This window comes from Pelecanus crispus, chromosome 9 (genome assembly GCF_030463565.1).
Source record: "Pelecanus crispus isolate bPelCri1 chromosome 9, bPelCri1.pri, whole genome shotgun sequence".
Classification (NCBI taxonomy): domain Eukaryota; kingdom Metazoa; phylum Chordata; class Aves; order Pelecaniformes; family Pelecanidae; genus Pelecanus; species Pelecanus crispus.
In genome coordinates, this window is record NC_134651.1 from 2,926,165 (window position 1) to 2,950,570 (window position 24,406).

Sequence of the window (24,406 nt, forward strand, 5' to 3'; positions counted from 1 at the left end):
AAGTCAATGAAAAATGAACCATTGGTTTTAGCAGCAGAAAGATACAGTCCCTAAAAAAGGATATACTTTTGGGGGAAAAAAAAATCTCCTTATTTCTGCATTACAGAGGATGTCTAATATTTTATATATATGAAAGAAACATGGAATAGTTATCTACCTACACGTGGCAACTGTGGGCAGGTATGCAGAAGTTAATTCAGCTCAACAGAATCACCAGTGTCCGAACCTGAAGAATCAACACATTTTGTGCAAAATACCCCTTGTACCCCATCCTGGCCCCCTCTTCAGTGAGCCAACATCCCAAGTGCCCCAGGCTTCTAAAACTGGAGATAAGCATATGCACTCTTACCTATGGATCATCGGGTTTAGACCACAACAGATATTATTTCAGATACTTCTCAATGACAAGATACGTAGATTTGACTGCACAATATTGCAGGAAGTGTCTGCTGTGCTGTAAAGAAGTCCCAGCAATATATCTAGTGGGGGACACAATGTAAAAACTTTACTAGGAAAATTTTATAAGAATTTATAATCCTGAATATAGTTTGTAGATCAGATTTTAAACAATGGTTGTTATGTACGGGCTGTACAAAATGTACAGCATCACGTGGCTTCGAATGGTACAGGGATAAAATAAGCAATGCTAAACAGGTTGCTGCTGCTTCTAAAAGATCTTTACCGTTCATTAAATTATCTGATGCTGTCATCTAATGTTTTGGGATCAATGATAGTCTGGACTGCATTTGTGCTGCTATTAGTTTTTGTTACTGTATTTCCTGTGAATGAAATTTATACTTGTGCTACGTTAACACCATTTTGCATGCTGCTGTGCCTGCTGCCTGGGGGCTTGGCTCAATCAAACGGGAGAAGCCTTTGCTAGCTCATTGATTTTTCGTTTATCCAAACCCAGCTGTTTACTGTGCATCCAGGTACGGGACTAGTGCGTGTTTAAAGTGTCCATGGTATAGGCTTGCTACTGTGACCAGGTATTAGCAATGTGTACGTGATGGAAAATGAAAGCCAATAGAGTTCTATGGTTTTGGAAGGGGGGAAAAAAAAAAAGTGTCATGCCAGTTAAGAACTTGTGGGTTCAATTTGGAGCTCTTAACGCTGTGGGGTTGTCTGGTTCTGCTGGCATCAAAGCTGTGCACTCTGCACCCCTGGTCTCCACCAACTTGCTCCACACTTCAACTCGCTGGCCTGAAATGCAAGCAAGAACCCGAATGCAAAGTCCTTATTGTTGCTTAAAAAAAAAAGATAACCACAAAAAAAAAAAAAAAAAGAACGAAAAACCCAAACCATGATCAAAGCAAGGTGTTGCTGCCTCCAGCTGGACTGCGTCTGTCCTTAGGTAAAAGCAATTTGCGAGCAGCACTGGCCTTCTGGTGTACAGCCAAGTGAGATTTTGGGTGCTGCTGATCTTGCCACTGAGATGTGTCCTGAAGGACACGTAGGACAGCTTCCCCAGCCACGAGGCTTTGGACCCTTTTTCGGGGGGATGACATGCATAGTCCAGGAGCTCTCTGGCGTGCAGGCAGTTGCTGTCTCGGCTCATTTGAAAGCTGCTTTACAGGGGAGCAGGGATGGCACCTGCAGCCAAACCCGGGGTTGGAGTCACGGAGAGAGATGTCGGTAGGTGGCTGGGTGGTGGGGAGCCTGCAGCTGGCTGTGTGGTTTGTGTGTCCGATAAGGACCGCTCGTGCTTCGACCACCTATAAACCCAAGACCAAACTCCTCTCCCATGAGGTGGTATTGTCATAATTATCTGGTTCGGCTTTATTTCTTTTTTTTTTTTTTTCCCCCTGATAGAAAAGTATTTGGTAAATGTGGCTTGGTTGGTTGTTTGGGGTTTTTTTTAATCACTGAAAAGCAAGTAGTACATGTCTGTGGTTATAACGTTAACTCGGATTCGGTATAAGCCTCTTGCAGCCTTGCAAGGCGGGAGACGGCACACCATGACAACAGGTCCTCCTGAAAGTGGAGCGAGCGCTTGGTGACCTCCAGCCCCCAGCATGGCAGCAAAGAGATCAAACCACAAGATCTAGTTCTGGCCTTCTGACATTCTGTAACTGCTCAGCATCTATTTGCAGTATCTGTTCCGCTCGAGTCTGTTGCTAATGTTGGGTTGATTGGGTTAGGGACCTTAAAGAGGAGCCAGATTGTGTTAGGCTGTCTGGGGAAGCTGACCAGGTCTGTAGCGGTGTGGGGTCTTTTTTCTTTTAAAAGCATCATGCTGCTTTTTCCTCCAAAGTATTGAATTTCATTTGACTTCCAGGGGCACCAACCTGGGTTTCCTAGATCTAAATTACTCTTTAGATCCAAACCACTGTGGGAGACCACAGCCTCTGCGCAGCGCCGGGCAAGCTCTCCCTCCCCAAACAGACTTTTCTGATGCTAGGAGAGAATCAGTGGCCATACATGTAAATAGCTTACCCTGCAAAATGTCCTGCAGCAAGTAAGTGGAGGCCAGACAGGATAAAGTCTCCATCAGACGTTTTCATTAGTAACTTCTGCCCATCTCTGCAGGGTGAGGAGGTCCTGTGGGATCCTGCTGGGCAGACGGTTATGTTGCTCCTGCCCTTCACCTTGGGGTCAGGATAAAGTGGCGTTCAGCAAATGCCAGACCCTGGCAAGCCAGCTGGAAAAGCCAGGAGAGCAGCAGGCAGTGAGGTCTGACCTGTTTTGGGGTGATCTTTGGTAGGGACAGCCCTGCTTAGGCTGAATCAGGGGCTCATTTGGGGTCACCCCTTGAATCTGGAGGAAGAGGTCACCTTCCTTGGTTAAATCATCAAAATAACCACTTATTGAGTAGTTTGAGCAAAGGAATGTCACGTTTAATGCAGGCAGTGGGGAATATGCAAGCTATAAACTTCATAAAATGCTTTACTGCCAGGTCTGTGTCTGTCAGTACCAGAGAGTAGTGGTGAACCACTGGCATCAAACCTGGCACTGCGAGCTGGGCTGGCATCACCAGAAATGGGCAAAGTACTAGCCAAAACACGCTTGGCAGAAGGTACTGGAAAAATTGGCCTTTCCTGCTCTGTGCTTTTACTATGGGGTGTACTTACAGCAAAAGATATGCTTCAGGTATTACGTTTCCCTGCAATAAATGGATATCAAAAGGCAGAAATTGAATAAAAGAAGCCTTAGTCACATTGAGCTACAACCGCTCTTTCTACATAGCAGTTTTGGTTTGGAGCTTTTCCTGGATTCTTTGCAAATTCTTATCCAAAACTCGGACACGTGTATTACGGTATCAGGTCTAGATACCATATTTTTGATCTTTTGATGGCTGTAGAAGGATTCCAGTTCTTTAACTCCACCTGTACTCAGTATTAACTCACTTAGCTTTTTTCCCCTCAGAATACGGGAATATTGGGTACCTCCCTGGGATTAAAGCTTGCTTACTGTCATTCTTCAGAGCCTTCAGTGTTCAGGAGAAGTATGCATGAGAAAGCGTTGTATTGAATGCCAGCAAGTACCCGTGCTGCCCAGAACGGGTAACTCAAGGCAGAGTTGAACTCTCTCCATAACAGTTCAATCCTATTAATGGCTTATTTTTGCTGTTCTTTATTGCTAATACCTCTAGAGGAAAAATAATGATCGCAGCAATTCTGTTTTTGTTTTGTTTTTTTTTTTTTTAATACCTCGGTTGCACTGGGATTTTATTAGGGCAAAGCCCTGTCCGTGCACCTTTCCTGGGGCCGTGTAACACAGGCAGTCCTCTGCAAAGCTCTTGGTGACGGACTGCCTGGCAAAGGATAAACATTGCCACAGGCTCTGATCTTAGCACCTGCTTTTTTTTCTTTTTCTTTTTTTTTTTTTTTAAATTTATTTTTAAATAGAGCAGGTCTTGCTAAAGTAATTAGCCTGCCTGTGATAACTCTGCTGCTGTTCTTGGTGCTCCCACGATGCTAGGGCTCATCTTGAATAAAAAAGCAATTTGGGGCTCAACTGTGTGTCTCAAGGGTCCCTTTTTGTACATGCTTATTACACTAGCTCAACAATTATGAATTTGGGCAACGTTTTAATTGCGTTCACTTCTCTGTAAGAAGTAGTGTAGAATAAGCCATACCACTGATTAATTTTACAGTTTGATTAAACTGTGAAAATGCAACATTTTTATTTTAATCATGCTGCGCATATATTTATTTACGTGCATTCACATGGACCTTGGCGTGGGATTTCAGTGAAAACCCAACATGAGAATGGCTTTTGAGACTTTATATTTGCGATTCAAGTGGTTTAAAAGGGGTGGGGGGGTAGATATGTAGCTGAAGGTGTCCCAAGATTGTCATTACTGATTGTCCACTGAAGAATAGATGCTCTAGTTCATACCATGGGCGTTGGGTAATGTGCACTGAGGCCAGCGCTGTGCCACGGGATGTAGCCATCTCCCTGCATCTCCCTCCTGGATGGTGCCAGGACTGATTCAAGCCTTTGAGGATTTGGGGCCCTGGCTGGGAGCAGGCATAGTTCCCAGGGTTGAGAAACCTCAGGCTGAGGCATTAGGTTTGCAAAACCCATCGCAATTAAGGAACTTACTTGAAAAGTATGTTTTAAACTATTTTCCTCTTTCTTTTAAAAGATATGGCTGTGGTACGTGATGCTCAGCTATGGGGAGCAGCAAGGTGATGGAGCAATAACCCCCAGCTCCAGGGAACACGGTGGTGACACACAACAGTTTCAATAGGGGTTTCAATGTCTCAGAAAAATGAAATCCCCAACAAAGCATTTGGGGAGGGGGGTACTACAAGTTTACTTATTTGCTAATTCACCATTCAGGCTGCGGTCTCTCCTGCATGCCCAGAAGCACTCTCTCACCTGCGTTAACAGAATTATACCTACAAAGAAGGGTAAAAATGTCTCTACATGTTGAAATTACTCGCATCACACTGATGGATATGCCTCCGAGGAAATAAGCAGCGGTTCCAGACGTTCAACTCCTGTTTTAAATTAGATCTACATAAGCAGATCAAGCAATTAGCTTTGCCTGCAGCTTCTCTGGTGCTGGCATTTTCTCACTTGCATCTTAAAATTTTGTTCAGATAATTATTCCAAAATAACAGGGAAAGCAAACCGGAGGCAATTAGTTTGTTCTCGGGGGGAGAGTATTCTGGGGGATTGTACATGGAGAGGACAAAATGCTGTTGTAGGACTGGGAATGAGAAATCAAGAAGGATGGCCAGCCACTCCAAAGGCAATGGATTAGGTGGGCTGAAAGGATTGAAGTCTTGTTGGGCTGATTAGTATTTCTCCGAAAAAAACCAAAACGCACACAAAACCGTGCTGCCTGGATAACATAGGCAAAATGCTACAGTAACTTGTATGCTCACGTTTCCCTTGGCTTTGCCAGAAATATGCCTCAAAATCTGGCTGGTTTTGTTCATTGAAGCAGCTCATTTGCAATTATACCATTGGTTTTATCAGGATCTCCACTGAAAAGAGTTCTTTGGGGGGGGGGGGGGGGGTGTTGGTTGTTTTTTTTTCCCCCCATGTGTTCCCTGTTTCTCAGTTTTTCTCATCCCGCGGGCGTACTAACAGCCCTCTCCCCACCACGGCTGGTGTCGGGGTGCCCCGTCCCTGCTGGCACTGGGGATGGCCGGCGGGGTGCCCCGCCAGTCTCCTCCTCTTCCCAGCGTAAATAACGGGGGACATCCCTGTCCCTCCCCTCCCGGCAGAGCCAGCGCTGGTAGGGCAGGCTGTTTGCCCCCATGTTGGGGACCAGGGGGACAGGGTTGGGGACAGCCTGTTGATTTGGTGCGTGTTTATTTTGCGCAGTTGGTTTCTACCTTAGAAATCAGCTCGATGGCAGCTGTGGTACATGGCTACCTCCTTGAGCAGCACCTTAGGGCTGGTTCTGCTTTCTATCGTTACGAGAAATCCCAGCTGGGGCGGACTCAGAGCTTTCCCTCAGCGCCAGGGTGTTTCAGCTGGACCCACCGTCATTCCCATCCCGCTCCTGTACATTACAGCAGCTACACAAGACCATGCTAGAGCAAGCATGGGTAGCACCAGCCATACCCGAGCACAGTACTACAGCTTCCAGTTAACAGTTATCCAAGATTGATGAATAAAACCATAGGTTTGCTTTGTCACTGCTACTGGCTGTTGTTACTTTAAAAATGCAAATTAATGCATCTGCTGACTCGACTTTTTATAGTGGAATTGAGCTCACCGATCACCTGAGTTCACCAGCAAACCAAATATATCTATTTGACTAAACCTAAGAATAGATTGTTGTAACATTGGGACAGCAGGGAATATGCATTTACAGTAGGTATCTCTTGTATCTTCCAATGTGATAATTTTATTATACTAGATGATAATCTCCTTGATTAGACTTACATTACCTAAAAATCAGTTATTTCTTTCTGATTAAGTATCCTCATAAATACAAGATAGGCTGTAGAATAAATTAACTTTAGGATCAGATTTTTATTGCCCTTAAATATTCAGTATTCCTCCAGGCTCAAGCTGAACATATTTTGCCTGGGTGAAGTCTCTGCCTGTATGAAGTCTCTAGGCATTTAAACATCATTTGTGTTGTTAACTGATTATTGTGAAGCAGGGATTTTTAAAGTTGCTCTGTTTTGATCACCGCGGGGGGGGGGGGGGGGGGGGGGAGCGCGGGCACGGAAAGCCACATTCCCAAAATCATGTGAGAGGATTTAACGATAAGACATGCATCAGTAGCAGAAAAATCGCACGGCTATATGCTGCTGCTTAGATAACTTAGGGGTTTTGTTACGTTAATAACCTAGAAACTCCATAAAGAATTTTCCCTTGCAGCACGGATCTTGCCTGAGCACCCGTAGCCAGGTCCTGCTCAACAGGGATATAGGTTATTACCAGCCTAAATGGCCTTTTCATGACTTGAATGGTTTTTCATATACTCATTAGCTGCAAGCTAGAAATAATATGAGTCTCAGAGGCTCTTGCTTTGCCAGCATGCTGTTCTTCTCCAGGCGCTGCCCAGAGCTTGCCCGGGAGACTGGCTGTGGGTGGAAGGGAGCAGCAGTGATGGCTCCCGCAGGAGACATCGACCGTCTCCTTCGCTCAATGAGAAAGTGAGAGCTGTGGTACAGTAAAGACACCTCCCGCATCCCATCAGCGTATAACCAAGACAGTCTTATGGATGCATTCCTCTTCCTTTCGAAGCTGGCCGTGTGCGCTGCTCCGGCAGACAGCTCAAAGTTCACCCCTCTCTCTGCCTGCCACCCTTGTCCTGGCACCGGCGATGGCTCACCGCTGCCTGGGACCTGTGACTGCCCCAAAACTGGAGGTGCTGCTGGCAAGCAGCCCAAGGGAGGCACGGCGTAGGATCATGTAGGACTGAGCAGATGCAGTTTGTAAGACTTTTTCCTTCCGAGAGCTCTTCAGTGCAGTGCTTTCAGAAAGGCAATGATAGTTAGCTCTGTCGCAAGTTTTGGGTTTTTTTTTTCCCCCTGCTTCCCGAACAGGTTAAAGGAAGGCCGTGAAGCAGGAGGACTAGCCAAAGAGCTTCACGAAGCTTCTGCCTTTCTGAAGCTGGCCACAGTAGCTCATGGACAACTGGACCAAAAATCTTCTTGGCTGGCTGGGCAGACCAGCAGAAAGTCTTCCTCTGTACCCATTCCTCTGAAGACCTAGCAGCTTTTTTTAATGTCCCTTGCTCCTTGCCTTGTGCTCTACTCTTGCTCAGGTGCCTTGTGCCCCACGCACATTCACACGTAGCATCCGTGACTGCTGTGCTATAGGGGATGGTCTGAACCCGCGAGCTCTGAGCTCCCAAAGCTATGACAAAACCCAGTGCATGAATCAGGTCACTGGCACCTCTGAAAAATTGGTCCCAAGGACTTGAATTAGCTACTCACGACATAAAATCATGTCATGACAACATCTTCTTGCCAGGAGTTTTGCTAGCAAGGAAAATGAGAGTTTCGGAAAGCCTAATGCAATCAGGCTTTTTTATTTCTTCATCCTATGGGTGCTGCAAATAAGGGAGGAAAAAATTAAGACAGTGTCCTTTGTGTTCAGGCAAAAGGAACCCATTAATTTTCAAGTCTGAGGAAAGGGCAAAAAGACACTGTGGAAGGTTTAATTGAGAAAATGAGCTCTGGTCTTAGCAGAACTACTTGTGGTGTCTCTTTAACAGCCATGCGACTAGAGCTGTTGGCTCTTCTCAGAATTTCAGCAAAAAGACAAGACTCCAAGAATTTCTTGCAAACAGACCTAATTACAGTGACGTACCTCATAGCAGCAGTAAGAATAAATGTCATAAAGAAGGTGCATTCAGGCTGTCTTCCTTGTAGGTATGGCTTAAAATGAATTCCCCCCCCCCCAAAGTTTTAATACCTGTTAATTATCATCGTATGAGAAAAATGGTTTCCTATTCACTGCAGTTTTAATTAAACATTCTGCTGGTCCTAGTTAATAGGATATACATCTTACATGAGGGGATTAATGCAATACTTTATAGCGAACCATGTACAAAAATTTTAAGTATTGTATATATGAGGCTTTCTCTTATACTCTACAATTTACTTAAAAAAAAAAACCTTGAGTTTTTTTTTTTTGGTTGTTTGCTTTTTCTTTCTTTTTTCGATTAAGTTGCAAGCTCTAGCCATGCTTAGTAATGTACATCTTTAAGGAAACAGACAATTAAGCCCAATATATCTTCTTTGCAATTTGCCTATAGAAGGGATAGTGTGAAAGCCATTAGGAAAGAAAGGATTTAGCATATGGAGATACCCGCGCATCGCGGTGGGGTCCTGCCTGGCAGCTGCAGGCGTATGTCTTTACGAAAGGAAATAGGATGTGCACTGCTTTCTATAACTGCAGTGGCTTCCTAAAATACACATTAAGAATTTGTATATAGGAAAAATCATAGGTACCAGGGAGGTTTGGCAGGAAGGCACCCGGTTCTCTCCTCACGTCTCTGTTGGCTCATGTGGAAAGAAAAGGAACGTATAGTTTAAATGACCAGTTATATTGAAATGGACTTATAAATAGCCAACTTAAATCTGAATCTTTCAAATTTTATTTCATACTTACTTTCAGTGATTTCAGATAACAAAGCAGAGTTGTAAACTCAATGGCCAACGCACTGCTGTTTCCCTCTTGACCCCCCTGGACACGTGGCAAGATAATGCTCTGTAGGAGTTGTACAGTTATGCTGAAACCTAATGGGTTCACATCAGTCTTGAGTCATCTGCTGATAAAAATAGAAAGCAGGATCGGAAATGCCATTTGAAGAAACATCTTAGTTCATAAATAAAAGCCAAAATGGACAAAGTGTGAGCAAGCTGTGCATGATGGAAGTGGTTTCTGTAAAAACACAAGCCGAATGAGAAGGCGTCCACCTTGGTATTAGTAAGGAGAGAGAGGAGAAGACATGGGCTTTGGTTTGGGTGGGTTTTAACCAATTTGGTGATTACTGTCACACCCCTTACTGCCACATTCAGCCCGGGCACCCTATTGCCTACAACTGATGGCCAAGACGGTGCAATTTTCTCTGTCATCAAGTACTGCTGTGACAAACTTGAGTTTAAATGGGTTTTGCAGCTTCCCAAAGACCTCAGAGACCAGAAGACACCACTTCCAAACTCAGTCTTTAAAAAGTAAGTTTAAAACTGCTGTTGGGCAGTTCCAGGAATCTCCCCAGCAAAAAACCTGCAATTTGCTTTACCCATTACTGAGCAGAGCAGGAAAAACATGCTGGCTCATGTACGCAGTTTGAATGCAAAAAGATGAATATTCTAAGGGCATTCATGTACATTGGGTTTTTCATCTGTGTGTGTGTTCAGCAATAGAAGTCCATGTCTACTTGCTGCTCTGACCAGATTTTAGTTTGATCACTGGGGAAGACCAAGGTTGTAATGGATTCGATTTGTGTTTAAGGGTGGAAAGTGAACTGTGCTCATTAAAACTGCAGCTGGTGGTTTCCTCGGTCCGCATCCATCTTGTGGTCACCATTGCAGCGGACAGGGCGTTTCAGTACTGTCCTGGTTTCGGCTGGGCTAGAGTTAATTTTCTCCCTAGCAGCAGGCACAGTGCTGTGGTTTGGATTTAGGATGAGAAGAGTGCTGATCACACACTGATGGTTTAGGTGTTGCTCAGCACTGCTCATGCCAGTCAAGGACTTTGCAGCTTCCCCTGCTCTGCCAGGGGCACAAGAAGCTGGGAGGGGGCACAGCCAGAAGAGTTGATCCCAACTGGCCCAAGGGCTATTCTATACCATACGGCGTCATGGGCAGTATAGAAACTGGGGGGGTTGGCCGGGGAGCAGCGATCGCTGCTCGGGAACTGGCTGGGCATGGGTCGGCAGGTGGTGAGCAACTGCATTGGGCATCACTTGCTTTGGATATTGTTATTATCATTATTATATGGTTATTGTTATCATTACTATTTTACTTTATTTCAATTATTAAACTGTTCTTATCTCAGCCCAGGAGTGTTTCTCACTCTCACTCCCCCGATTCTCTCCCCCATCCCATCGGGGCAGGGGCAGTGAGCGATGGCTGCGTGGTGCTGAGCTGCTGCCTGGGGCTGAGCCCCAACAAGTACCGCGGTGGTGCTTGTGCTGGGCAGCCCTGTGTAGTGTCCCAGGGGATGCTGCCCTTGCAGGCAGGGTCTCTGCCCACCCCGCTCTGGTCCCAGCAGGTGAATAACCGCGTGCAGAAGCATGTTTGAATGCTGTGGCTGGAGTAGATGCTTACTGATCCATGCTAACATTAACCCTGTGCAAGTGGGTTTTATGGAAGTAACGTGGGTTAATGCAGAGCCGCAGCAGGGTATGTTGGTAACGGAATAGTTCTCACGCAAGTTAGGCTTTTGAGTACAAGCAAGCAGCACACACCAGTGCTGTGGCATGCTGGAGGTGAAGTGGCCATGAGACAGGATGGGGACAGGAGGCAGCTGACTGCTCTCTTGCTTCAGAGCCTCATCCATGCGCCGAAATTTTGGGAAGAGGAGCTGGCAAATGCCATCCGCAGTGGGACAGGGAGGTACAGCCAGTATGAAGCTTCTCCTTACCAGAGGGTGAATTCAGAGGAACTTTAGGTGGAATTGGCAATTATCAGCTCTAAATATCAAAGCTTGATAGTGGAAACTATGTGTGGTATTACCACAATTCATGCTGCATTCAAGTGATGCAGAGTACAAAAGCCAGATCATTTACCTCTTGAGACAAATTATTCAACGTTATCATTTGAGTGACCTAATCGCGTGCTGCCATGGATCAAGGGAGATTATCCGTGTTGCTGTGCAAACAAATTAGGGATTCCTCTTCAGAAGGAAACGGAGGAAAGCATAACACATAATTTGCATATAATCAGAAGCATTAATACTAAAAGCTCCCTTCAATTTTAGAAAAGGGGGAAATCTGTCGTATCAGCACAACTGCTTTACCAAGGTGAATTCAGGCCAGGCTCAGGCTTTGCTGGGAATGGAAGATCAGAATTTTTTCATTTGTGTAATTCCTGAGATGGGTGACCACAGCCAGGGCAGGGAGAGCTGCTGACCACTCGCCGGGTGCAGCTGTGGGTGGGTATGTGTCGACCACAGCTTCTCACAGCTCTTGGTTTGTTCCCCTTCCCATTTAAGTGGCTCCTTTTATCAGGTCTCGCTCAATAGCGTAAAAAATAGACCTGTTTGGAAACTGTACCTGGGAGTTACTGTAACGCACCCCGACGCCACTTCATCTGTGAAAGTCACAATTTATTGCACTGAATATGCAGCATTGACAAAGAAGCGGCGATGCATTTAACAACTCCACACTTGGTTATATCTGGAATTACTGTGGGAACATAGAGTACGGCACTGCCTGCTGCTGCTTTCCTGCACGTGCTCTTGGGGTCTTGTTGCAAGAAGATATCAGTGGAGCGACCTCTGTCCCTGGGTAGTAATATAGTTCTGGTCTAAACAAATGAGTCTCCCAGTATTAGTTTAAAACATCAGATTTTATCCTAGTTAGAGAATTAAGGTGTTTGTGTTATCCATTTGAGACGCTTTCAGTTTACCATAAGGGAGGTGGCTCAAACAATCTCTGTCCTGGGACTTGTTTGCATGCCCAGATGGACCTGTTTGCTCTTTTTTTATAGCTATGCTATAAAAAAAAAAACCCAACACCCCCAAATCAGCAATTAATGCAAATGGAGGTAAATCCTTAGCTGAAGTTTATGCATGTGAACAAATGCTGGTGGAAACTGTTTCTCGTGATTCCCTGGGCTCTGGTAGTTCAGCAAGTGCCCATTAGGTGGTGAAAACCGCTCCTAGAACACCCGCCCCCACCCTCTCCCCATTTGGGTCGGCATTCCCAAAGGCACTGATAACAATTACAGTAGCAGAGCAGATCTCCAGGAGCCAGATTCCCATCCCTTATTGAACTCGGACTGAGAGCTATTTTATTCCTCCAATAGTTCTGCAGGCTGGGCGGTCCCCGCGAGCCGTGTGCCGTAGGACTGAAGGCACCCCTGGTTGGGTGCCCCCCAGACCCAAATATTGTTACTCCCGTCTTTCCCCGAGACCCTTTGGCTTCCCTGTCTGATTCCAAGATTTATTCCTGCCTCACGTGCACATCAAGCAGGGCTCAAGTTGATGCAATTAGTGTAGATTTAATGAAGGAGCCATCTGCACAAAGACAACGGGAGTGTAATTTCTTTTGCCTGGAAGAATCTGTATTATGTATTTCACCTTTCTCGTCTTGCCTGTTAACGGGGGCAACCCATTTCAGCCCTCTCTGCTCTGCGCTGCCCAAGCCTGGAGCCCCAAGCTCCTTCCGTGACGGTGCTGGGATGAGCAGCACCCTTGCCGTAAGGAGTACGGCCTCGTTGCAGCTGGGTGGCTAATTGCAAACGGAGCAATGGTCCAGCGGGACCGTGCGGGTGTCCCTTTATCTCCCATCTACCGCGCCCAACCATGACCTGGTGGCAGCACCATCACGACCACGCAAGCCGTGGTTCATCATGCGAACTCCCGTCTCACACCTGCAATGCAGGTGAATGAGTGGGTTTTTTTTTTTTAAAAAAAAAGGAGGGGGGAATATATCTTGTGTAAACATTTGAATTTTAATTTTCTTTTAATTTCGTGAGGCCTGTTATGTGTTTATCAAGGCATGTAACAGCTTTGCGTTAACAACGCAACAATGCACCATTAAACGTGCGCCAGCTGTTCCTACCCTGGTTCCCGTTACCGACAGCCCTCAACAGTTCCTGTCAAGGGAGGAGGGGGGGGAAAAAATGCACGCTTTGCTTTAATAACTAACATTAACGCTGCAAAACAAGAAGCAATAACAGAAAGGCCCTGACACATTTCTTTGATAAAATACTGTCTGGGAACTCATTAGCTGAGAGTGCAGAGGAACGCCCAATCCTGAGTGGTACACGCGGCAATTGAGAAATGAAGGTTAATCCCAGGGATCGAATTGTTGATGTTATTTCTGATGACAAGTTTATTGATGTCTTACGAATCCCGAGCTCCAAAGCAAATACTTGAAATTACGGTGAATGCTTTCTGCAAAAAAAACGTTTAGCAAACCTGATCAACCCTGTGCTAGGTCGCGGCGTGCTCCCATGGGATACCACCCAGGAGCCGGGAGAGACTGTGGGGCAGCTGGAGGGAGGAGATGCGGCACGCTGCGTGCTCCAGCATCGCCTGGGGTGGGAGCCCAGGTTGTGATGGCAGTAGTTGGCTCCAAGGTGGCCTCAGGACCATTGCTGTAAGAGGTCTGCTCAGTGAGTCTGGGCTCTGCTGGCACACGAAAGTTCATTCTTGGGGTGTTTTTATTTGTTTTTTTATTAACCTAAAAAAAACTTTGCCTATTTCCATGGTATACCTTTGCATTTGTTGAAGAGCACAAACCCGCGGTTTTATTTCAACACCTGTTTGATACTTTGCACGTACGAACACCGTAAGGAAGCGGGCAGCTGTAGGAGTGGAAATCTATCTTTCCACCGTGCTCTCAAAGTGCAGGCAAGGAAGCTGTGCCCTGGCACGCCGCTTGCACCCACCTGCGGGCTGGGGGAAGGACGGGCTGCCCACCCCGGAGTGACGGCTGGGTGAGGGAGCACCCACCGCCAGGGAAGGCGCACCAGGGGTGCACAGCCCAAACCTGGGAGCTCCTCTCTGGGTGGCATCCCGGTGCCGGAGGCTGGCCGGGGAGCTGGCGGGTCCCGGCTCCTGCCGGGGCTCCCTTACATCAGGTGCTGAATGTTTGCCTCTTCCACCTGGGCTGTCCCGTATGGTTCAAGAGCTAAGCAGGGCTTGAACTCTTGCTGGAAGCTGACATAGGAGATTTTGTTGGAGGGTATATTGGGGAGCCTGAGCTCTCTTTGATGCCACTCTCTGCTGACAGGAAGGCTCAAACCCACTTATTTAGGGTGGCATCGAGCAACCAGATGATGCTACATTAACAGGTAGGAAAAATTACATTGATGTCATGGTCCCTTAAGGGATTAATTAGCTTGCGTATCACTGACAAGATAGAGTATCACGAGCTGCCTGAGCTGCCGTGAGTCATACACACTGATTTTTGCCATAATTTTTGCACTGCAATGACTTAGCTGGCCGAGCTACCCCAGCGTGAAGGGGAGCGGAGCGGGGGGCTGCCGAGTCCCGGCCGTGCCGGCAGCGCTGCTGGCTGCTGAAGCCAGAGCCTTTGTGAAACCAGCTCAGACACGTTTATACCCTTCTCTTACACGCTGCCAGTGCAAAACATCATTATAAGAGGTTCAAACAGCCTTTGCTATATGATGAAAAAGAATTCAGTGTCAATGATTTGGTACTTCACGAATGACAGCCAATTTGCACTTGCCCAAAACACAAGAATGTATCATTTTTACTCTAATGTACAATAATGGTATATTTTAGGTATAGCTTATACACCACCTCCTGCTTTTCGTAGGGACGGACACTAAGAAATCGCTGGAGGGCAGTGTAAGAGTCTGCATTTTGGCTGTGACCTAGGCTCAACAAATGAGCAAAAGGTTTAAATTTATACCCAGAGGGACAAATTATAATAGGTATAGTTTGAGTTTCATCACTTTCTGATGTATTACTGCGTATATATTGTTCTGTAATTCAAGGTTATCATGTGAAGTTTGAAACTTTGCTGTGAAATCTATTGCAGAAGATTATTCTGGACCGTTTCGCCTAATGGATGGGAAACGGCTGGTTTGACCCTGAGGTCGGCATTTCTCTGCCTTCGGTTTAGCTGTGTGAGAACGGGCTGTCTGGCCTGTGGTTGACTGCCGAAGGAACCCAGGTGACTGGCTTAGACCAGTCCTTAATGTTTGTATTAAGGATAATACTAAGAACATCATCATTACTAGCTGATAGGCAAGGTTAGTTTAGGAGGTTAGTGTTGTATTTTATTTCTCTGTTGTTTTCTCTCGCTTTGGCGAACACATTAGGTTTCTAATCTTTTTCTTGCCGAGTCACCTCAGGCCTTCAAATGCTTCAGTCAGGGTTCCAAAGTCTGTCCAGAAGCTGGTGAGAAGACCTGTTGCCTTCCCCAGCTCATATTTTGTGTTGTAGCTCTGCCAAATATGGAGAGGAAAACACAAATTAAAAAGGGATGGTAGATAGGGACAACTCGGTAGTGTTAGGTTAAGGGTTGGACTGGATGATCTTAAAGGTCTTTTCCAACCTAAACGATTCTGTGATGCTATGATTCTGTGACTACGGTACAGCAATAATGCTGTGTATTAGTTCAGCTGGAGGCACGTGTGCATCCTGACGGTGCTGCCAAGGTGCTCCAACGGTAGGATGATGGGGACTATGCACGCACATGCCTTGCTTTTGCTTTTCAAGAGCATACACCATCCAAGGGAGAGACAGCCCACCAGCTGCCAGCACTGTTTTCAGTGCTGCGCCAGTTACACTTTTCCCAGCGATGTCGGGCAGTGTAGTGTCAAAAATAGCATCCGTGGGCAGCCGCCAACCGCTGTCAGGGTTCCCGGTGCTGCCAACGCTGGAGCTGATGAGCCGGCACCACTGGTGGTTTTCCCCGACGTGTCCGTTGGCCATGAGGAGCTCCCAGCCCTTGGTGCATTGGCTCAGGGCAGCTCCATGTGGATGGACCGCCAGCATAGGAAACATCATTCCCAAGGCATCAACACAAGCTTTTACAGCTGCAATTGTCTGCCTTGTTTTATTGCAACCCAGTCGTGGGATTCTTTTACAGAAGCAGCCTTTGGTCCAGACACTCTTCATACTCATGTGCTCACCCAACATGTATAATTTAGTAGTTGGTATTTGTTTGTCATGGAGTAAATAAAAGACCTGCAAAACTGTACAAGGTAATCTATAAAAACATTTTAATTAAGCTTAAACCTCTTATAAAATAGACATAGCATTAACCACAGAGAGGGTAAAAGTTGGCATCACTGGAAGTAATTACGCAGCACTAGTGGGCTTGTGCAACACTTGCTCCAAAACTCCAGTCACCTTTCCCTTAAATTCCCCATTGATTTAAAGAGCTTCCTTTATTACCTGACAAGCTTCCTCATTCTCTGCATTTATTTTGATTTTGTAGAGCTTTCAGCCATGCCTTTATTGCTGCAGAGGAGTAAAATATCTGTTATAGCCAGAGCCATAAATCTCCCCTCTACCCGGGGACTACGTCCTCATGACTATAGATCACTTTAGTTATTGCCAAAAAGTGCCGTCATATCACATTGCAAATTAGGGGGCCGAAAGACAGGGCTTTGCTGATTATGCCGATTATGTGTGTCTGAGGAAAATTCTTTACTCCCCAAACTCAGCTTAGACAGTTGGGCAAAGTTCAGAGAGAAAATCGATGGTCGGTGGCGGCTCTTTCCTTGGTTTTATCTGAAGATAGATGCTGGGAGGGGAAGGGTGGCCACCAGCGCATCCCTGCGGGGCTGGGAGCAGGGGGTCAGGACCTGTGCCGTCCTGGGGGCTTTTGTCCCTCCATGCAGGGGGTCTGGTGCCTTGCCCTGACAAACAGCTTGCTGAGACCTCACGCGTGGAGGGGGGCCGAGCATGAGAGCTCCTCCAAATGATGGGTAAATAATACCCAAGGCTAACTGACACCCTTTTAACCACTGAAAAAAGGAGAGGTAGCCAGCTGGTGTCCTTGGTGTAATGGTACCCACCAGCAGCGGCACTGGGGATGCCCCATCCCCATCCTGAGCCCGGCTGCGTCCCGGGGACCCGCTCGCACCCCGCTGCGCTCCCGTATCCCCTCCGAAATGGTGAGAGCCCGGAGCTCTTCGTAATACATCTCTCCACGATGGTATAGATGCAAGAGCCCGGAGCAACGACGTAGGAATGCCTCCTGTTGATGCCTGAGACGCTGGGCGCATCTCATCTGTCTTCTTTCATGCAAGGAACAGCTTAATTACCGATGGCTTTTAACAGGGCTGATTTTTCGACACCTCGTTGGTATAAATGGAGATCAAAGTACCCTTTTAACGTGAAAACTGTAGTGAAACATACGTCTCTTGCAATGCTGGAAGCGCAGCAGAGAACAAGCAGCCGTGCCACTGGCGGCCAGAGCTTTGCTGGGCTCTCCTGGGCTCCCCGCCTTCCCTCCCCTCTCCTCGTGACTACAGTTACACAGCCCCATCCTTTAAGCCCTTCTTTTCTCTCTGGAACATTAGTAAAGTAAAGAAATATGAATAAATTAAATGCAATATTAATTATTTACCAGTCTGAAGCGTCTCTTCCTGCTTTTTCAGAACCCAGCATCCCCCTCTGCAGCACAGCTCTATTTTATTTTTTAAATTATCTAACGTTTCTTTCAATTTTTAATTCTCCCCCGCCATTTAATAATTAATGGACTAACTTTCTCTTTAATATCTTTTTCCAAGCAGTGCTGCAGGGCTTAGAGAGAGGCCTCAGAGACAGGCGGAGTGGATGAGGCAGTAGCCCAGCATCCCACAGCTCTTGGCCTGATCCTGCCCCTGGTGCAGGTGTCCCCTCTCCCTTGGCTGTAAAATAACTTTTTTTTTTTTTTTTTTTTGGTACTCTGTTGGTGTGATTTTTTTTTTCTGGTCACTCTGCTACTGCAAGGACCTTTCCCAGTCCTTTTTTCTGCTGGTTGTTGGTCCAATGTCCTCCCTTTATTTTATTTTATTTTGGGGGGGCTTCCCTCTCCTACTGTTTATATTCTGTACCACCACCACCCCCCCCATTAATTTTTCTCCCTTTTTTTTTTTTCCTCCTTTTTTTTCTGTTTTTAAGATCCTTTCACCCCAGTTTTTACTGTTGCCTCTACTCTTTCAGTCTGGTTTTCACTCTTGCTTTCCTCGGTGGTGCTTCCTGCTAGCTGGCCGTGCTGGAGACTTTGCAGCCAGCATATTTTCATGATACTTCCATATTTTCAACAGCAGATGGACCTAGAATGCCAAATTCTGGGGTTTGTTTTCTTTTCTTCAGTGTAGCTTATTTGTGTTTGATCAGGGTGTATTTTGATCCTTGAAAATGAAAAATTTCTCTCTTGAATGACATTCCCCCTCCTTTTTTTTTAAATCTTTAGGGAATTTCTTGGCCCGTATCTCTTCCCAGAAGAAATCCCCCGAGGCTTTAGCGCATCCCTCAGCGACTGCAATGGCAAAAGATAATGTAAAGCAAATACCTTTTAATATAACATATTTTTTCTGAAGGAGGCTTGCAGGTAATGGTTTGTACACAGTTCTCAGACGCTCAGCTAAAGTCATATTTTACATATACCTACGCGAAAGACTCGAAGCAGGGCACCGAGGACACCTCTCCTGGGATCCCCTCTCTCCAAGTGTCAGCCTGAATTTCCTGTAAGGAAGCAGAGCATCCCAACATATGCGGTTAAAACATTAAAAGCTTCCTTTTAGTCCATTAAGAAAGAGGATTTTAGCTGCGAAAATAGGCTTACCATTATCGAAGAGAGTATGTCCCCCTGACAGGGGTAAGCTTTCAAAGCTTCGTTAAGGAAGAAGCGGATCATGAGAACTCCAAATGTAAAAAGGCAGCAGGCAGCGTGGTGTTAGGGGTTGGAATTCCATTCCTCTTTGAACGCTTTAGCAGAGGGTTGGCTCGGAAAAGGGGAGACCCTTTCCTGCCCGCCGCATCTGCCGTCTACGGAGCCGATAGAGATGGGGAGAGAGATTGGTGTACAAACTCTGCCCAAGTATTGACGCTGTTAAATTAATCCCCATTTCTGAACTTTCTGCAATTTTCTCATTACTAGAAATGTTTCCAATTTTTTCTCAGATGACATAGAGTACCAGAGATGAGGTGGCACGGAGGACGACCGGCAGCATCATCCAGGGCTGGGCTGGTTTGGGGTGCACAGGACGGGGGGTGAGCAGGACCTGGGCTGCTGCTGACCATCGGTGAACTCCGTGGCTTTGGGGTTTTTTTGTTGGTTTTGTCTGGTTTAAGTTTTCTTTTTTTGCTCGGCCAGATTGTAGCGTTATAGAGAAGTATCTTGGTGTCAACACCATGTGAACGCAAATAATTCAAACCCCGTACATGCTGTGGAAAATGAAAGCCATGATCCTAGAAAGCTCCTTAGAAATCTTGCCTGCAGTGGATTAAAAGGACAATTTTGTCTTTGAGAATCAGTTTTTTCCCATTTGTTTTTATAGCCTGTGCACCACAACGCTGCCGGGGCACAGCTGGTGGCAGCAGCGCAGGAGGGGGGACATGAGGAGGTCTTGTTGGGGAGCACCAGCCCCAAACGGCCCCTTCCCACCCCGGCTGCATCCCCCGGGAGCCCTCGGGGCTCCTGAAAAATGTAACCTGTGGAGGCAGTCCCTGCCGTAATGCAAACATTTAAACTGACTGTGATAAATCCCACGCGAGCCCCGGCGCGCTGTAATACCTGCACAATCGAGTGGGCTGCGCACTTTAGCCATATTAGAAGTATGCTTTATTCATAAATTCAAATTATAGCCATTTACATACCAGATAACACGTAATTGCTGTTTAATACTTTTACATCCTAATGCTGTTACAAAGGACAGAGAATTATTAGGATCTTTCTCCAATGATCTCTTTTGATGAAGAAAATATTAGCTGGGAGTTCTTGGCATTAATTCTGAACGGCTGATATTGATGGCTTACTGTAAGCTCAGCTTGAGCCGGCAAAGAAGATATTTCAAAGCCCAAAGCAATACAAAGACGTGAAAATGAAGTGACACGTACATTCTGAAAACAGCTTGAGAATAGCTCAGAGAAATAAAACGTGGCTTTATAAGTGAAATCTCCCAAGGTCTGGAAATGCTTAACCCCAGCCTATTTGTATTCCGCATCCCTGGGTGCTGTTGGCACTTCACTTGCGATCAGATAGGCAGGTAGGTTTTTGCTAGTAGAGGATTACATTAGTTTGGGATTGTTCTTTATTACTGTTCTAGCGGAAAGCCTGACTTCATTTTATAAAGTGAACAGGAGGAGTGATTTAGCGTGAGCGCTCGGAGCATCCCTCCTCCCACGGGAGGCAATGCTGCTGCCCCGTGCATCGGGCGCAGTTACCGTGCCGTAGTCTCCTGCCCGCTGGCAGGGGTTGGAATGGAGATAACACGAAGATAAATGGGATGAGTATAATTCAGGGCCTGGGTTCCCCGCCGCAGCACCGGCACCGCTGTCCGACCCGTGCTTTCCCCTCCTCCTGCTGCCACAGGCTGTCTTCTTCTGATGCTTGGTCCACCCCACGCCACCCCTCATGGCCACTCTAAAGGTGTGTTACAGGCAGGAGATTTTGACCTAAAATGTTGGTTATCGCCCAGCAAGGCTTTCAGATCCTCCCCGTTTGCTGCGGATGGCCAGGCAGGGTGCGGAGGTGTAAGGACCGGGGCTGTGCACCCTTGCTATAGGTTACACCCTATGAAACGTGTTTCCATGTGTATATTCACATACGTATCTTCACTTCTTGGTCTTACCGATGAGTAGCGCTAAGCTGTGGCACAAATTTTAAAGCTAGCAATTAAGCTGATGCAAGAGTAGCTAATTCATCAACACCAAGCAGAGGGTTTTATGGATTTCATTCACTCCAGCTGCACTTCTCACCCAAGTCCCTGCAGGGCTGGTATTTTACCAGGAGCTACTCTGGCTTCTCTGGTGTGATTCCTTGATATGGCATGGTGAAGAAAGACAAACACTCCACTACCCCCTGCATAGACTGATTAAAATACCGAGTTTTCGGTGCTCCAGCCTGGACAGTGTCCTCCCACCCCAGCCCAGGGGTGGGCTTGGGGCACCTTCCAGCCTGCAGCTCCGGTCTGGGGCCAGCCCCACCATCGCTTCGGCTTTTTCACTTTCTTGGAAGAAGGAATGCTGTTTCATACAATTGTATGTCTTTCTGAGAAGACATTTAAAATCAAATTTCTGATTAATCGCAGCCTGGCATGTCAAGGTTTGAATAGATTCCTAAAATATTTTATGCTTGAAGAATTAGACTGATCTCTTTGAGTGTGACCTCGGGGAAGGCAATTTTAAAGAGGGGTTTTGAAGCGATACCTATCTTTCAGAGGTGACTGCTGTCTATCAACCTCCTGCAGTCTAATTAAAATGAATGATTGAGCTGTTATTGCCTGAATAGCCATGCTGACGCTGTACTCTTCTGGAATTGCTTTATCCCAGTCTCCGTTGTTTCATGGACTTGGGGCCAGGCAATGGGACAAGCGCTCAGAGGCACTCAGAGGTATCAGGGGGCCATGCCCAGCACTAGCCAGCCAAGGCAGCCCCAGCAGAGGAGGAGGAGGAGGAGGCAGCATGAGAGGCTTTCCAGGCTGAGCAGCCCTCTTCAAACACCACACAATTCTGCATGCATAGCAACTGGCACCGTCTATCAGGTGATTGAACCACCGAGAGGATTTACAAAGGAGCCACTACTCTGTCAGGTCAAAGCATTTTTTTTTAAATGCCTTAATATTAGTTTTCAAAACCAGCCATTATCGCCAGCTCATAACTTGAGCAAATAATTTATCTGTCTTTTAAGGAACTTTTCTCCAGGCATCTTGGGATGCTGTGTTAAACTGAAGCTAGAAACCTCAGACAGGGTCCATTACCACAGGAAAACCATCTTGCCAAAACAGAGAAGGGAACGCAGCAGAGGAAGGGTGTGAGTGATGGGTACCCTGGAGCAGCGCAGAGGGTGTGGATGGAGGCACTGCCCGGCGCTACGGTACTGCTTACGCCTTTTACTCTTGGGAGCAGGGTCTGGCTTGTGCGATTTCACATCTGCTTAAATATAGACGTGCAGAGGTAGAGCAGACTGCGTTTTGCATGGTATCCCTGTTGCAGGCTGTTGTTTGTTCTGTGTGGACATCAGCTCGCGAAGGACGGGAGCTGGGGTGCTAGCTCCTTCCCAGCCAGCCTTTCCCAGCAGGTTTTTGGTTGGAAATGTGCTGCTCCTCTCCCTTCTTGTTCCTTCTGCTGGTTCCTGCCTGCAGGCTGTAGAGCACGATGGATGGGTGTCGGGGTTTAGCCCCAGGCAGCAGCTCAGCACCACGCAGCCACTCGCTCACTGCCCCTGCCCTGGGGGGATGGGGGAGAGAATCGGAGGAGCAAGGGTGAGAAGCACTCCTGGGGTGAGATAAGAACAGTTTCATAATTGAAATAAAGTAAAAGAGTAATGATAATAATAACAATATAATAATAACAATATCCAAAGCAAGTGATGCCCAATGCAGCTGCTCACCACCCGCCGACCGATGCCCAGCCAGTCCCCGAGCAGCGATCGCTGCTCCCTGGCCAACCCCCCCAGTTTCTACACTGCCCATGACGCCGTATGGTATGGAATGGCCCTTGGGGCAGTTGGGATCAACTCTTCTGGCTGTGCCCCCTCCCAGCTTCGCGTGCCCCTGGCAGAGCAGGGGAAGCTGCAAAGTCCTTGACTGGCATAAGCAGCGCTGAGCAACACCTAAACCATCAGCGTGTGATCAGCATTCTTCTCATCCTAAATCCAAACCACAGCACTGTGCCTGCTACTAGGGAGGAAATTTACTCTATCCCAGCCAAAACCAGGACAACGGGCTTCTCTGTGAACACTTCAGTTTGTCACAGTCCACGTTGCCGCTGAATTTCCAGGGAACGGGAGCTGCTCCCACCCCGAGTTGGAGGAATGGGCTAGTTCAACCTGGGCAGTCCCAAGCGCATCGCAGTTTGCATAACCTCATCTTAAAACTGCAAACCTGCCCATAAAGGATCTGGCCCTAAAGCTACCCACGTCTCTTTGAATTCAGCAGGTTTTATTTTAGATCAGGCCTGTTAAGTAAATCTCTCTTTCAAATCTACATCAAGGGAATAAACAAAGCACCGTCATAGTGGCATATTTAAAAAGCTGCTGCGCTAAAACCAACGTGCGACTGTGAACCACAGTCAACCAGAAATAAATGGAAGCATATAAACAGAGCTTGCAGTAAATGTCAATGCATTTTAATCTGCTCCACTATCTACCTGCCAATTAAATCTCACAATACACTTGTAATAATGAAATAAAACACGGCAATAAAAGTATACAGCAGGCTTAACCCTTGAATGTCTGACAGGCAGAGGTGTGGGAAAAACATGCCCTCCACCACTGACCTGGAAAGGGTTTAACAGGGTTGAGCCCGTGGCTGGGCAAGTAGACAGCCATGCTGAACTTCATTATATATTTTTATTACCAAATTATTACTACTGGATTCTAAAAGCCTAAAATGGGCGAAAAAAAGTCTGCCAACTTTGAAAACTCTGGGGAGCTGCATAACGACTGGTGCTAATTATATAGTTACAACAGGAGCTGAGCGAGCAGGCTGAGAAGGCAAAATTTTAAGTAAATAAAAATGACAGTGGGATTTAATTAAAACAGAAGGAACTGCGTGAAACCCGTGAACTTTATGTAGCTGCTTGTTCTTGCCAATGCCGCATGTAACAGAGAGAGGCTGGGAAGGCAGCAAGTGAGATGAGTTTTTGTCTGTTGTCCGTCCCCGCTTCCCTTACAGGCGAGCGGCAAAGGCTGAGGAGCGATTTCAGCTGGCGCCTGGCGGGCAGGGCAGCAGGGGCTGCTCCCCGTTACGGACCGGGAGAGGTGCGGGTTGGGGAGGGTGCTAGTGGGAGCCCCGGCGCAGATGCTGCTGCCCGTGGCAGAGCCGCTGGTGCCCCGGTCCTTGGCAGCGGGACGGGAGCAGATGATGCTGCTGGAGATGCTGTGGCTTCACCCACCCGCCTTTAACTTGGCTGCACCGCGGGAAGGGGGAAACAGCCGGTGTCCCCTCATTTGGGTGCGGACAACAGCGATTCAAATGGTTTCTAGCAAAAATCATGACTTCTGGGTGACTTAGATTTGCAAATTGTGCTGAATTTTAATCCTCTAACAGAAGGTTTCCTTAGCTCTAGGGATAACACCCTAAAATGCCCCTGGGGTAAATGCAGTCCCAGCAGCTGGACTTCCTCGCAGTTATCGTCCCCTTGACACACAAGCAATGTCCCCTGCTAC